The sequence below is a fragment of the Gopherus flavomarginatus genome, chromosome 6, assembly GCF_025201925.1.
Source record: "Gopherus flavomarginatus isolate rGopFla2 chromosome 6, rGopFla2.mat.asm, whole genome shotgun sequence".
In the NCBI taxonomy this organism is placed as follows: domain Eukaryota; kingdom Metazoa; phylum Chordata; order Testudines; family Testudinidae; genus Gopherus; species Gopherus flavomarginatus.
The window spans coordinates 53161944-53173254 of record NC_066622.1 but is presented as its reverse complement, the minus strand read 5'-3'; the positions used below and the strand labels follow the sequence as shown (position 1 = coordinate 53173254).

The following is an 11311-nucleotide window of genomic DNA, read 5'->3' as shown; positions in this document are numbered from 1 at the left end:
AGCCTCTGAGACTCCACAAGGGGTGAGGGTCTCCGAGCCTGGGCTCTAGTCTGAGCCCAAATGTCTACACTGCAGTTTTTAGCCTCACAACCTGAGCCCCAGGAGCCCAAATCAGATCATCCAGGCCAGCCAGGCCACAGTTATTTTATCTCAGTATAGCTGCACTCTCAGGGTACGTCTACATTGCAATGCAAGCCCAGGGTTAGCAGAAGTCATGTCAGCAGCCCCAACACATAAACCTAAACTATGAGGAAAAGACCCACCCACAAATAAGCTGGGCAGTGTCCTTCTCCCTAAGGTTCGTAAGTCCAGCAACCAAAAGTCATTTAACATGAGCCATCTCCTCTCTGCACCCCACTCACAGCTCTTGTCCTTAGTCAGTGCAAGCCCAGAGGTGCCTCTGTAGAGTTCATCTGCCATCCTGGGTGGGAAAGGGGGAAAATAAGAAGCCACCGTACTCACTATGTTGTCTAGGGACTCACTCACCCCTCCACAGCCACCCTGTACTAAAGTTGGTCTAACACATAAATTTTAGCATGAGGACTCAGGCCCCAGCCCACTTGGCTTTGGAACCAATGTCCCCTGCCTAGCAAGTGCTATTGAATTGAGGGTGAGTCCCTCCATCTGGGTCTGCCAAGCACAGTTCTGCTGCCCTCGATTCACACAACAAGGACAACAACCCTTTATTTCTCCTTTCCCAATAACAAGGAGACTGGGAATCCAACACCAGCCAAAAGTGATCATTTTGGCAAGCAACCCAACATATTCCCAACCTACTGTAAAATCCACATGAAGACTCATACACGAAACCTTGCAAGAAAATCTTCCTGAGGGGGTCTGAAGCACCTGCTGCTGGGGGGAAGGAAGGAGCTGTGGGTTGAGATTGAGGGGCACTGGGAATAGGAGGGGGTTGTGGGTTGGGACAGAGGAGAAGGGTGAAGAGGAGCAGGCTCTGGTTGGGAGTGAGGAGCAGTGAGCATAGGAGGGACTGAGGGTTGGGACTGAGGGGCACTGGGCAAAGAGGGGACACGGCTTTAGGCTGAAGAGTATCCTCATTTGGGGATCCAGCAGAACAGGGGAAGGCAGCAGGTGATTCTAATTCCATAGGGATATTTTGTGTGTGTGCGTGCAGGGGAGGAACATGCTATATGCCCAGAGGCCTTTATTCCTCCAGCCTGCAAGGACAGAGGGGCTGTCAGGAAGTTGCCCCTTCAATCCCCCCCACACAGAGGCCCTTCTTACAAAAGGCAAAATCCTGAAGAGAAAAAACATCAAAGAAGACTCCAGAAAGACAGATTTTTAAGATATAATGAGTAGTTTATTACCTGACCAGGGACTTGAACCCTCAGATTAAAAGTCTGATACTTTACCAACTGAGCTAGTCAGACTCACAAACAAATACAGCAAGTTGGTGCAGAGGAGAAACTAGTCAAGGAAACGAAAGCAGGAAACAAAAGGGGAAACCTGCTGCTCTCTCTGGCCTGGTCAACACTACGAGTTTATGTCACATTAACCCTGCATCCGTCTACACAAAGAAGCCCTTTATATTGATATAAAGGGCTCTTAATACCGGTATCTGTACTCCTCCTTGATGACGAGTAGTGCTGAAATCAGTATTGCCATGTCAGATCAGGGTTAGTGTGGCTGCAATTTGACGGTATTGGTCTCTGGGCGCTATCCCACAGTGCACCATTGTGACTGCTCTGGACAGCAATCTGAACTCGGATGCACTGGCCAGGTAGACAAGAAAAGCTCCGTGAACTTTTGAATTTCATTTCCTGTTTGCCCAGCGTGGAGCGCTGATCAGCACAGGTGACTATGCAGTCCCAGAATCAAAAAAGAGCTCCAGCATGGACTGTTCGGGAGATACTGAAGCTGATCTCTGTATGGGGAGATGAATCTGTTTTATCAGAACTCCGTTCCAAAAGACGGAATACCAAAACATTTGAAAAAATCTCCAAGGCTATGATGGACAGAGGCCACAATAGGGACTCAACGCAGTGCTGAAACTTAAGGAACTGAGACGAGCGTACCAGAAAGTCAAAGAATGAAATGGATGCTCATGGAGGGAGGGGCGACTGAGGATTGTAGCTTACCACAGTTCCCGCACTCCTCAAAAACCATTTGAATTCTTGGCTGAGTTCCCAAAGCCTGAAGGGTCAAAAACATTGTCACGGGTTGTTCAGAGTATATGTCGTTCCCCCGCCTCCTGCCCCCATGAAAGCAAAGGGAAAAAAATCCTCTCTCACCTTTTTTCAGTGTCACTGTATGTCTACTGGATGCTGCTGGCAGATGTGGTGCTGGAGCACTACACAGCAGCATCCCCTTCCCTTCCCTTGCGGACGGCAGACGGTACAGTAGGACAGGTATCCATCATCGTCGTCCCGTGAGTGCTCCTGACTGGCCTCGGTGAGGTCGTCCGGGGGTGCCTGGACAAAGATGGGAATGACTCCCAGGTTCATTCATAGCAGCTGGAGGCTGCGCTCCCCTCCCCCCTTTGATCCCTGCTTGCAGAAGCAATAAAGTCAGTGTTGTTTCAAATTCCTGCATTCTTTATTACTTCATCACACAAATGGGAGGATAACTGCCATGGTAGCCCAGGAGGGGTAGGGGAGGAGGGAAGCAATGGGTAGGGTTGTTGCAGGGGCACCCACTAGAATGGCATGCAGTGCATCATTTCTGCGGGATCTCTAGGGCTCTGACCCGGAGCACCTGTTTGCCCCTCTGGTTCTTTAGTAGGCTTGCCTGATAATCTAGGCAGAACTGACTCTCCATTAGACAAAACTTAAAGAAGAGAATGACCTGGGAGTCATTCCTATTTTTGTCCATAAGCCCGTGGTCGACCCCATCGAGGCCAGCCAGGAGCACCCATGACAGCAGCAGATGGTGCAGTATAACTGGTAAGTGTCATTGTCAACTTGCAAAGCAGCAGACGGTACAGTAGGGCTGGTAACCATCTTTGCTAACTTGCAAAAAGCAAGGGGATGCTGCTGTGTAGCACTGCAGTACCACGTCTCTCAGAACTATAAAGAAGACATACTGTGACAGTTAAAAAAGGCTGAACGGGCTCCATGGTTGCTGTGCTATGGCGTCTGCCCGGGCAATCCAGGGAAAAGGGCGCAAAATGATTGTCTGCTGTTGTTTTCATGGAGGGAGGATTGAGTGATGACATTTACCCAGACTCACTCATGACACTATTTTTGCCCCATCAGGCACTGAGATCTCAACCCAGAATTCCAATGGGCAGGGGAGACTGCGGGAACTATGGGACAGTTACCCACAGTGCAACGCTCTGGAAATTGTATAAAGTCGAGGACACAGGCCCATACTAAGCACATTAATTCGGCGCTGTGCGTCCATGTACCAAGGCTAGCATCAATTTCCCTGGCCAGGCCCTTTGGAGGTTTGAGCTACTCCCTGTGGTCACCCCACTCAAGGAGCGTTCGTTCTAGGCAGTAAGCTGGCTAGACAGTAAAACTTCAGATGCTGCTCCCAATGCTACACTCAGTTTTTCCGAAAACTAGTATCTGTAAAATTAGTCTACTTTCTGGCCAGAAGAGACCATTACAGCATCTAATCTGACCCCCTGCATATCACAGGCCTCCTGCATGACACAATAGCTACTTCTGGGGGAAAGGCATCTAGTTTTCATTGAATGACTTCAGGGGATGGAGATTCCACCACTTTCCTTGGTAGCTTGTTCCTATGGTGAATCATCCTCGCTGTTGACTATTTGGGGCTTAGTTGTAATATGAATTTGTCTCTTTTCACCTTCCAATTATTGGGTCTTGTTATGTCTTTCTCTGCTCCATTCAAGAGCCCTTTAATACCCAATCTTTTCTCTCCATTAAGGCACTTCAACACTTCAGTGAAGTCACCTTTCAATCTTCTTTTGATAAGCTAAACAGATGGAGCTCTTCAATAGCTCACTAGAAGGCATTTTTCTCCAGCCCTCAGAACATTTTGGTGGCTTTTTGCTACCCCAGCTCCAATTTCACAGTATCTTTTTCAAATGAGGACACCAAAACTGGAGACAGTATTCCAATATCAGTCTCACTGATGCCGTGTCACCTCCTGTGATGTTATTGACATAATCTGTAACTTTATAGATCACCATTGTGACCACTGTTCTATATTTGCAGCCAATATGATAGAAAGGTTGTTGTGAAAGGGGTCTATGGAGAGGTTCTGATTGGCTGATTATAATTATGCTATCTCTAGATGTGTATCATTTTTGTAGTTGACTTTATGAATATTGGCTCTATGCTGTCTGTACTCTAACTTGTGCTATGCTTCCGAGGAACACCCCAGCCAGACAAGTTGGTGTCAGTTCTGCCTAGCCTGCTTGATGGCCCATGAAGGACCATCAGCTCTACAATCAACCCATTGAGAGAAGGTAGATATGCCTTGTGGCTCAGCAAGGTATGCAGGGACCTGCCTATGGACAAAACTCAAAGGTTTTTCTATGCCACGTGCTGGATAGAGTGTCCTTGGGACAAAGAAAACAAAGACCACATGGCAAGAAACTGTAAAAGGCTGATACCTCGTCTCCATCTTGTCTTCAGTCCTGCTTCATACCTCTGAAGGGACTTTGCTACAAACTGAAGCTCTGTACAAGGGACTGAATGACCCATCCCAGCTGTGGATGGACTCCAGAGACTTGATTTGAACCTGCAGTTTATTCCATCACTGCTACAAGCCTGAACCAAGGACTTTGCCATTACTGTATGTGAAGGGTTAAAATTCATGTGCATATTATATAACAACCTGGTCTATGGATTGTGCCAGCTCTTTTCCAGACCCAAAATCCACAGTATAATCAAGGGACCAGAAGCCTAGCAAATCGTGACCAGCTAAAAGAAAGCTGGGTAAACAGAAAACCTTGCTTGCTAAGATAGGCTTGGTCAGCAAATTGCCAGGTGTTGGAGCTAAGAACTAAAGAATTGTATCTTATTCAGAGTTGCAGATTGAACAAAGAATCCCTGTTCCTATTGTGTAAGTCTCTTCTGTAGGGAGACGTTCTTCCCAGAGATCCAACCTTGAGTTTATGAAAAGTTGGCAGATGTCAATATAAGATATGGCATCCTTCCACCTCCTTTCCCAGGGACCAGTGCCTTGCCTTAAGACACACAGAAAACAATCTTTATTGCCATATACTTTCACTGTTTCTTTGCTTTAAATCCTAGGAATGTACCTGGAGGACAATCAAAGGAGTTGCTCCTTTCCTATGGACCTCAAATCAGAATTCAGCATAGATATTTTATACTAATAACATTTTATCAAAGTATTCATGAAATGTTAACTTGCTAACTTGAGACCATGGGTGGAGACATTATGTAAGCTGTTAACCTTTGGCTACTGTGCTTATCATGTCTTGCTGCAAAACCTATCCCAGAGTTTGGAAATCCCTACCCCGTCTCTTTCCCCCACCCATGGAAAATCTATATATTCTATTGTAATCAATTAACAGTGTCTCTGAGCCTAATAAGCAAGGTGACACTCTGCCAGTTCTGTGTGTAATAAACTCCTATTCTTGCCCTCTACATGGTGGAGATTTATGTCCTTCACAGACACCTGCTGAACAAAGAGGAGATTCAGCATCCAGCTTGGCTGAATGTGTCTTCTCTCCCCACAGCTTGGTGATCTTCTGAGGAAATGGAGAAGACTGCCTTTGCCTAGCTGCACATTGCTTGCAAAAGAAACAAGTCTTTTTGGTGGCAAGTGTTGAAAGGAGCCATTAGACAAATGTGGAGACAGGAAAATGTCCCCCAACTCAACTGGCATCTGTGGATGCTGAAGTCACAACACAAAGTGCTAAACAGTATATGAGCACAGGCTGGTGTCAGAAGAGTCTCTACAAAGCCTTTTCCACAGCAGGGGCCTCTCTGTGCGCAGAACTCCTGGTAGTGTGATGGCTGCAGGCAGTGGAGAACTCTATTTTGGCATCTCTTTGTCAGTGAACATCTACAGAGGCTGTTAAAGGTCTTTAGATAGTGATCTTGGGAAGAGCTGGCTGAAGTGTCTTCCTAGTAACCAGAAGATCCTGGCTTGGCCTGCCAGTTCTTCCGTGCAAGTCTTGAGGGAAATGGGGAATGTCTGTAGTTTGGAATTTGCAGGTGTTGTCCTGGACCATCAAGGGAACAGTTGCAAGTATTTTCTCAAGGCAGGCACCATGACTTGGGTGGCTAAAGCACCTGTCTAGTAAACAGGAGATCCTGGTTCAACTCCAGTAGTACCTTGTTCTACGGGTTTTGTCTCCTCTGCTCACATTTTCCTGTGTCTTTCTAGGAAACAGAAGAGACCTCCCTTGGTATCCAAGTCATTGCTTGCTAAGGAAAAGGCTTCTTGGAGAGAAACATTGGAAAGAATCAAATCAAAGCCTGGAGTTGATGAAAAGGCTGCTGTGACTGGCATTGGCATGGTGGTTGCTTTGACTGCAATTGCTGCAACACAAAAGCCTGCACCACACGTCCTTGTGATTCGCTGGGGATGTCCACACACAGATGTCATGTCATCTTCCTTTTGATTGTCACTGATGAAAAATGGAGCAGCTGGGAGAAAAGTCCCAGAGGCACTTGCCAGGTAAAGTAGAGGTTAGAGATGCAGCACCCAGTGGTGCGTTGCCAAATCTGTCCACTCCTCCCACTTTTTGGTCAATCTTTTGAAGAAGCAGAGAAGACTGCCTCTGCCTTGCAGTGCAAATGCTTCCAAAAGAAACCGGTCATTTTTTCTGACAAGTGTTGGAAGAGGCACCTAAGAAATGTGGAGACAAGGAAAAGGTCATCGTAACTCAACTTGCATCCATGACTCTTGAGGCCACAACGCAGAGCACTGAGCACTGTACGACCACAGCTGGGGACAGAAGGGCCTTTTTCAAAGGCATTTTCCACTAGCAGGGTCTTCTCTGTTCACAGAATTTCTGATAGTTTGATGTCTGCTGGCACTGGAGATCACTATTTTGGCATCTCTCTCTCTGTCTCAGTGAGCACCCGCTGTGGTTGTTGAAAGTCTGTGATGGGATCTATGGGATGCAACTGAACAGTGGGACCCCTGAGCCCTTTGTCCCACCACCTGGGCTCCCTCTCACACATGTGATGCTGAGACAAGCTGTGAATCTCTGGCAGATATTGCACTTACACAGACATCCGTAGGTAGGGACACAGCCAACTGAATTACATGAATGCTTCTGCAGCCACTCATAACACTAATGATAGAAAGTCGCCCCCCCTACAGCTCTGCAGCCTTGCACCCCTGGATCATACCATCTTGCCTTAATCAGAAGCCTGATCAGTGTGAGTTTATTACACAGGGTCCACCCCTCCCTCACTGTGAATAGTACATGAACCAGCCTTGTAATGGAGCTGAGATTTCCCAAGAACTTCAAGCAAAATACACCAGTTTAAGTAGAGCATAAAACAGATTTATTAACTACAGAAAGATGGAGTTTTAAGGATTATAAGTGGTAGGAATAAAAGATCAAAGTAAATTACCATGGAAATTAAAGATAAATTCACAATCTAAACTTTACACCTTATTACACTAGGGCGTAGTTCAGTTATGCACACAGGAAGGCTTAATGCTCGAGCTGCTGCACATGCTGGGCAGGCTTAAGGTCGGGCTCCCCATGGCAGGAGAGAAGAAGACTCGGCCCCTGGAGGGGCAGGCTGGGGCTTCCTGGATCCCATTTGCTCACAGCCAGCGCCCTGCCCCCACTCCCAAGTCATCCATGGCGCCCCCAGGTCGGCCAGAATGGAGCAGCAGTTTTCACTGCACTACGTCCACTTATGGCTTACAGGCAACTCCCAGACTCACCACAGTCCACCATCTCGGCCAGAAAGGAGCCCACTCAGCCTCACCATTGCTGCTTTTCCTTTTCCCCAGAACCCCGCTTCTCCTGGGCTGCAAGTAGCCATCCCTGGGATGCCAACAGGCAGCCACAGGGGTCTGTCTCCCAGCAGCCAACCGCACCTCCATGGGTTCAGCCCTCAGAAGGGCAGGTGGGGGTTTCCTGGATCCCAGTTGCTCACAGCCAGCCCAGCCTCCACCTCTAAAACCATCAGTCATGCCCCAGGTTGGCCATAAAGGAGCCGCCATTCTCCACTTGGACTCAGCTTTGCTTGTTTTCCTTTCACCCAGAACCTCCCTTCTTCTCCTGGGCTGCAAGTAGCCACTCTGGGAAGCCAAGAGGCAGGCACAGGATTCTACCTCCCAGCAGCCAACCACACCTCCCCAGGCTTTGCAGAATGAAGGGTGGTGCTCTACTAACCCCACTTAGCCGCACAGCTTCTTCCCTGCCTTCCTCAGCTCAACTTTCCTCTATTGCCCCATTCCTGCCTCACTTCCTCCTTTGGCCAGTCACGCAAAGGAGCCCAGCAGGAAGTGAGAGCCTCTATAGGCCAACCTCCAACAGCAGAGGTGGCCAAGCCACAAGCCTCCAAATGGTGACTGGCCTAACTACTCTAGGTTCTCCAGCCTGACACCAAGGTGCTTTCTCCACTGCTGTCAGCATCCTCTGTCATGCAGGGGTTGGAGTTATCCCAGGGACAGGCCAATAGGAGGAGTGGCCTTTCTGAACAACAAGGGGATCTGGGAAACGTTCTCCAACATGTTTCTGCCTGGTTTTGAACCAGGGACCTTTTGCGTGTTAGGTAAATGTGATAACCACTACACTACAGAAACTCCACCTACTGGGTTGTTGCTCACTCTGGCACAGACGATGGACAAATCTAGAGAATGTGGTGGTAGCCCCTCGATAGGTCAGCTGGCAGGGCAGAGGACTGGAGCCAGCACTCAGGAAGTCGTCCTTACCTCGCCCGTGTGACTCCAGCTTGAGGGAGAGCTTCTTTTCTTCTCCTTGCTGACAAAGAGCAAGAGAAGAATGAAAGGTCAGGTGGGCCAACTCGGTGCAGAAGCCCATGCTGTCTTTTCCTGCTGCATAGCCTGAAATGAGGGACTCGTGGCAGTTAAAGGAACTGCTGCACTCTCAGAAAACATCCCGCCCGTGCATAAAGGAGGATAGAAGAGCCTGTTAGTCTAGCACGCTCCCAACTGAACTGTTTCAGCAGCTGCTAGGTTTCTTTTTGGCCTGTTACTTTTCTGTCTGGGATGTTGTTGTCAGCTGTGGCACAGAAAAAAGGACGTCATTGCGAGCTGCCCATGAAGATAAGATTAACTTTTGCCTTCCTTGCTCGGCTTTACTTGCTTCCTCACCCTATTCCTGCCTTAGTTCCTGTGTTACCTGAAGGCAACGGGGGCCCAGCAGTACGAAGAGGAAGTTAGACAGCTAGACCCTGGTGGCAAAAGTTCTACCACCGCTTGCCACCCCACTCTCTTCTCCCAGCTTCACATATTGACCGCCAGGGACTTGGTGCCCAGCAGCGCAACGGAAGGCAGTGGACAGAGCCACCCTCGCCTTGAAGCTCTGGCTCATTAAACCGTATCTTCAGTCGCTGATGGCCAATGAGAGACCAACAGCGCTTGCTATTTTAGCACTTGAAAATGCCATTGGTCAGTCACTGGATCTCTTTAATGCTGTTACATAACAAATGAAAATAGAATCTCAGTGTGACATTCTGTACCTTTGGGGGAGTGTGCTGTAACCCCCATATTCCTCATTTTCATATAATCGTGATCTTATATACAGAGCATGCCTTGTAAGGTATCAGGGGAAAGGATATGATCTGCTGAAAGTCATTTCTCTACCCATAGATGTTTACCATTCATGCATATGAAGTTATGAGAATTGTGCAGTGTGGTTATCACTATGCTGTAAGGTGGGGGAGTCAGCCAAATATTAGCTCCCCAGTGACAACAGCAAGGAAAGTAACCAACACCGGACAGGGTGTCAAACAACCCATCAACAGCCATTGTTCAGCAAGGGAGCTACAGTGCAATCACTTACCTGCAAGAGGACACCCCAGGGGAATTGCTCAGACTTGCTTGGAGAGACGCAGTGATGCTCACCTGACTCTGAAGGGGGAGCAAAGCCAAGAGGGAAGAAAGGACATGATAAAAGCAGAGACATTTGCCATGCTTTGTCTCTCTCGTCCACCTACATCTACAGACACCCACACCAAGCAACTGAAGCGCTGACGAAAGGGGAGAGCCTGGCTGAAAAGCCACCAGCCGGCCTGTGGTGAGAAGCATCTAAGTTTGTAAGGGCATTGAAAGGGTTAAGATCAGCTTAGAGTGCATTTTGCTTTTATTTCACAAAAACAACGAGGAGTCCGGTGACACCTTAAGAACTAACAGATTTATTTGGACACAAGCATTCGTGGGTAAAAAGCCCTCTTCTTCAGATGCATGGAGTGAAAAATTGCAGATAGAGGCATAAATATATATTGGAACATGATGTAAAGGGAGTTACCATACAAGGGGAGAACCAGTGTTGAAGGCTAATTCAGTCAGGGTGGATGTGGCTCTCTCCAAGTAATTGACAGGGAGGTGTCAATACCAAGAGAGGGAAAATTGCTTTTGTAGTGAGCCAGTCACCCCCAGTCCCTCTTCAAGCTCAAATTAATGGTGTTAAGTTTGCAGATCAGTTGTAACTCTGCAATTTCTCTTTGAAGTCTGTTTTTGAAGTTTTTTGAATGGCTTCTTTTAAATGGCTACTTTGAATGGCTACGTTTAATTGTGTTATTGAATATGAACATGTAAACGTGTTATGGAAGTCCCATGTGGTCTAGTGGTTAGGATTCTTGGCTTTCACCCAGACAGCCTGGGTTCAATCCCCACACAGGAACAATGCAGAGCTTCTCCTTGGAGGGGAGACAGGAAACAAAAAGAATGGGAAGGGATCCTGCCAGCAGCAGAGCTGGATAGAGTTGGGAGCAGTACTGGATTTGACATGGTGCCATAGTGCTAGCCCAAGCTCTGAAGGGACCTGTAACAGTAACTTCCTCCCCTCTGCAGAAAGGGAGCCTCAGAGCAGCCTGGATTCAGTAGGGGAGCTGAGACCCCATAGGGCCCTGGGAGCTGTAGTTCCTTGACCAGCTCCCTGCCTTGGAGCAGAGAAGGAACATTTCCCAGCATTCCCTTGGCTGCTATCAACAGGAAAGGGAGGGGGAAGCTGTGAGACTCCATGCGCTGCAGCTTGCTGTGGCTGGGGGGCTGGCTGCTAGAAGGGGGTGCCACCTGTGAATAGGGAAGAGGTGGGACCAAGGAGTAGAAGGCTTTGGCCCAGGTAGCACCCTCAGAAGACTTCCCCAGACAGGCTTAGGGATGCTGGTGTGACCTCGCCTGGCAGCCCCAAAGATGGAACTGGGTGGACTAACTGGACAGGGCCCCTCTCTATCTGAAGCTGGGCAAGGGA

The 11311-nt window shown here is 48.2% G+C and overlaps 1 non-coding gene across 1 annotated transcript; it reads right to left on the bottom strand.

The window, feature by feature from the left end:
* Positions 1-8606: 8606 nt before the first annotated feature.
* TRNAV-AAC (transfer RNA valine (anticodon AAC)) lies at positions 8607-8679 on the bottom strand. The gene has a single exon. It is a non-coding gene; the product is annotated as a tRNA-Val (tRNA).
* Positions 8680-11311: the final 2632 nt, after the last annotated feature.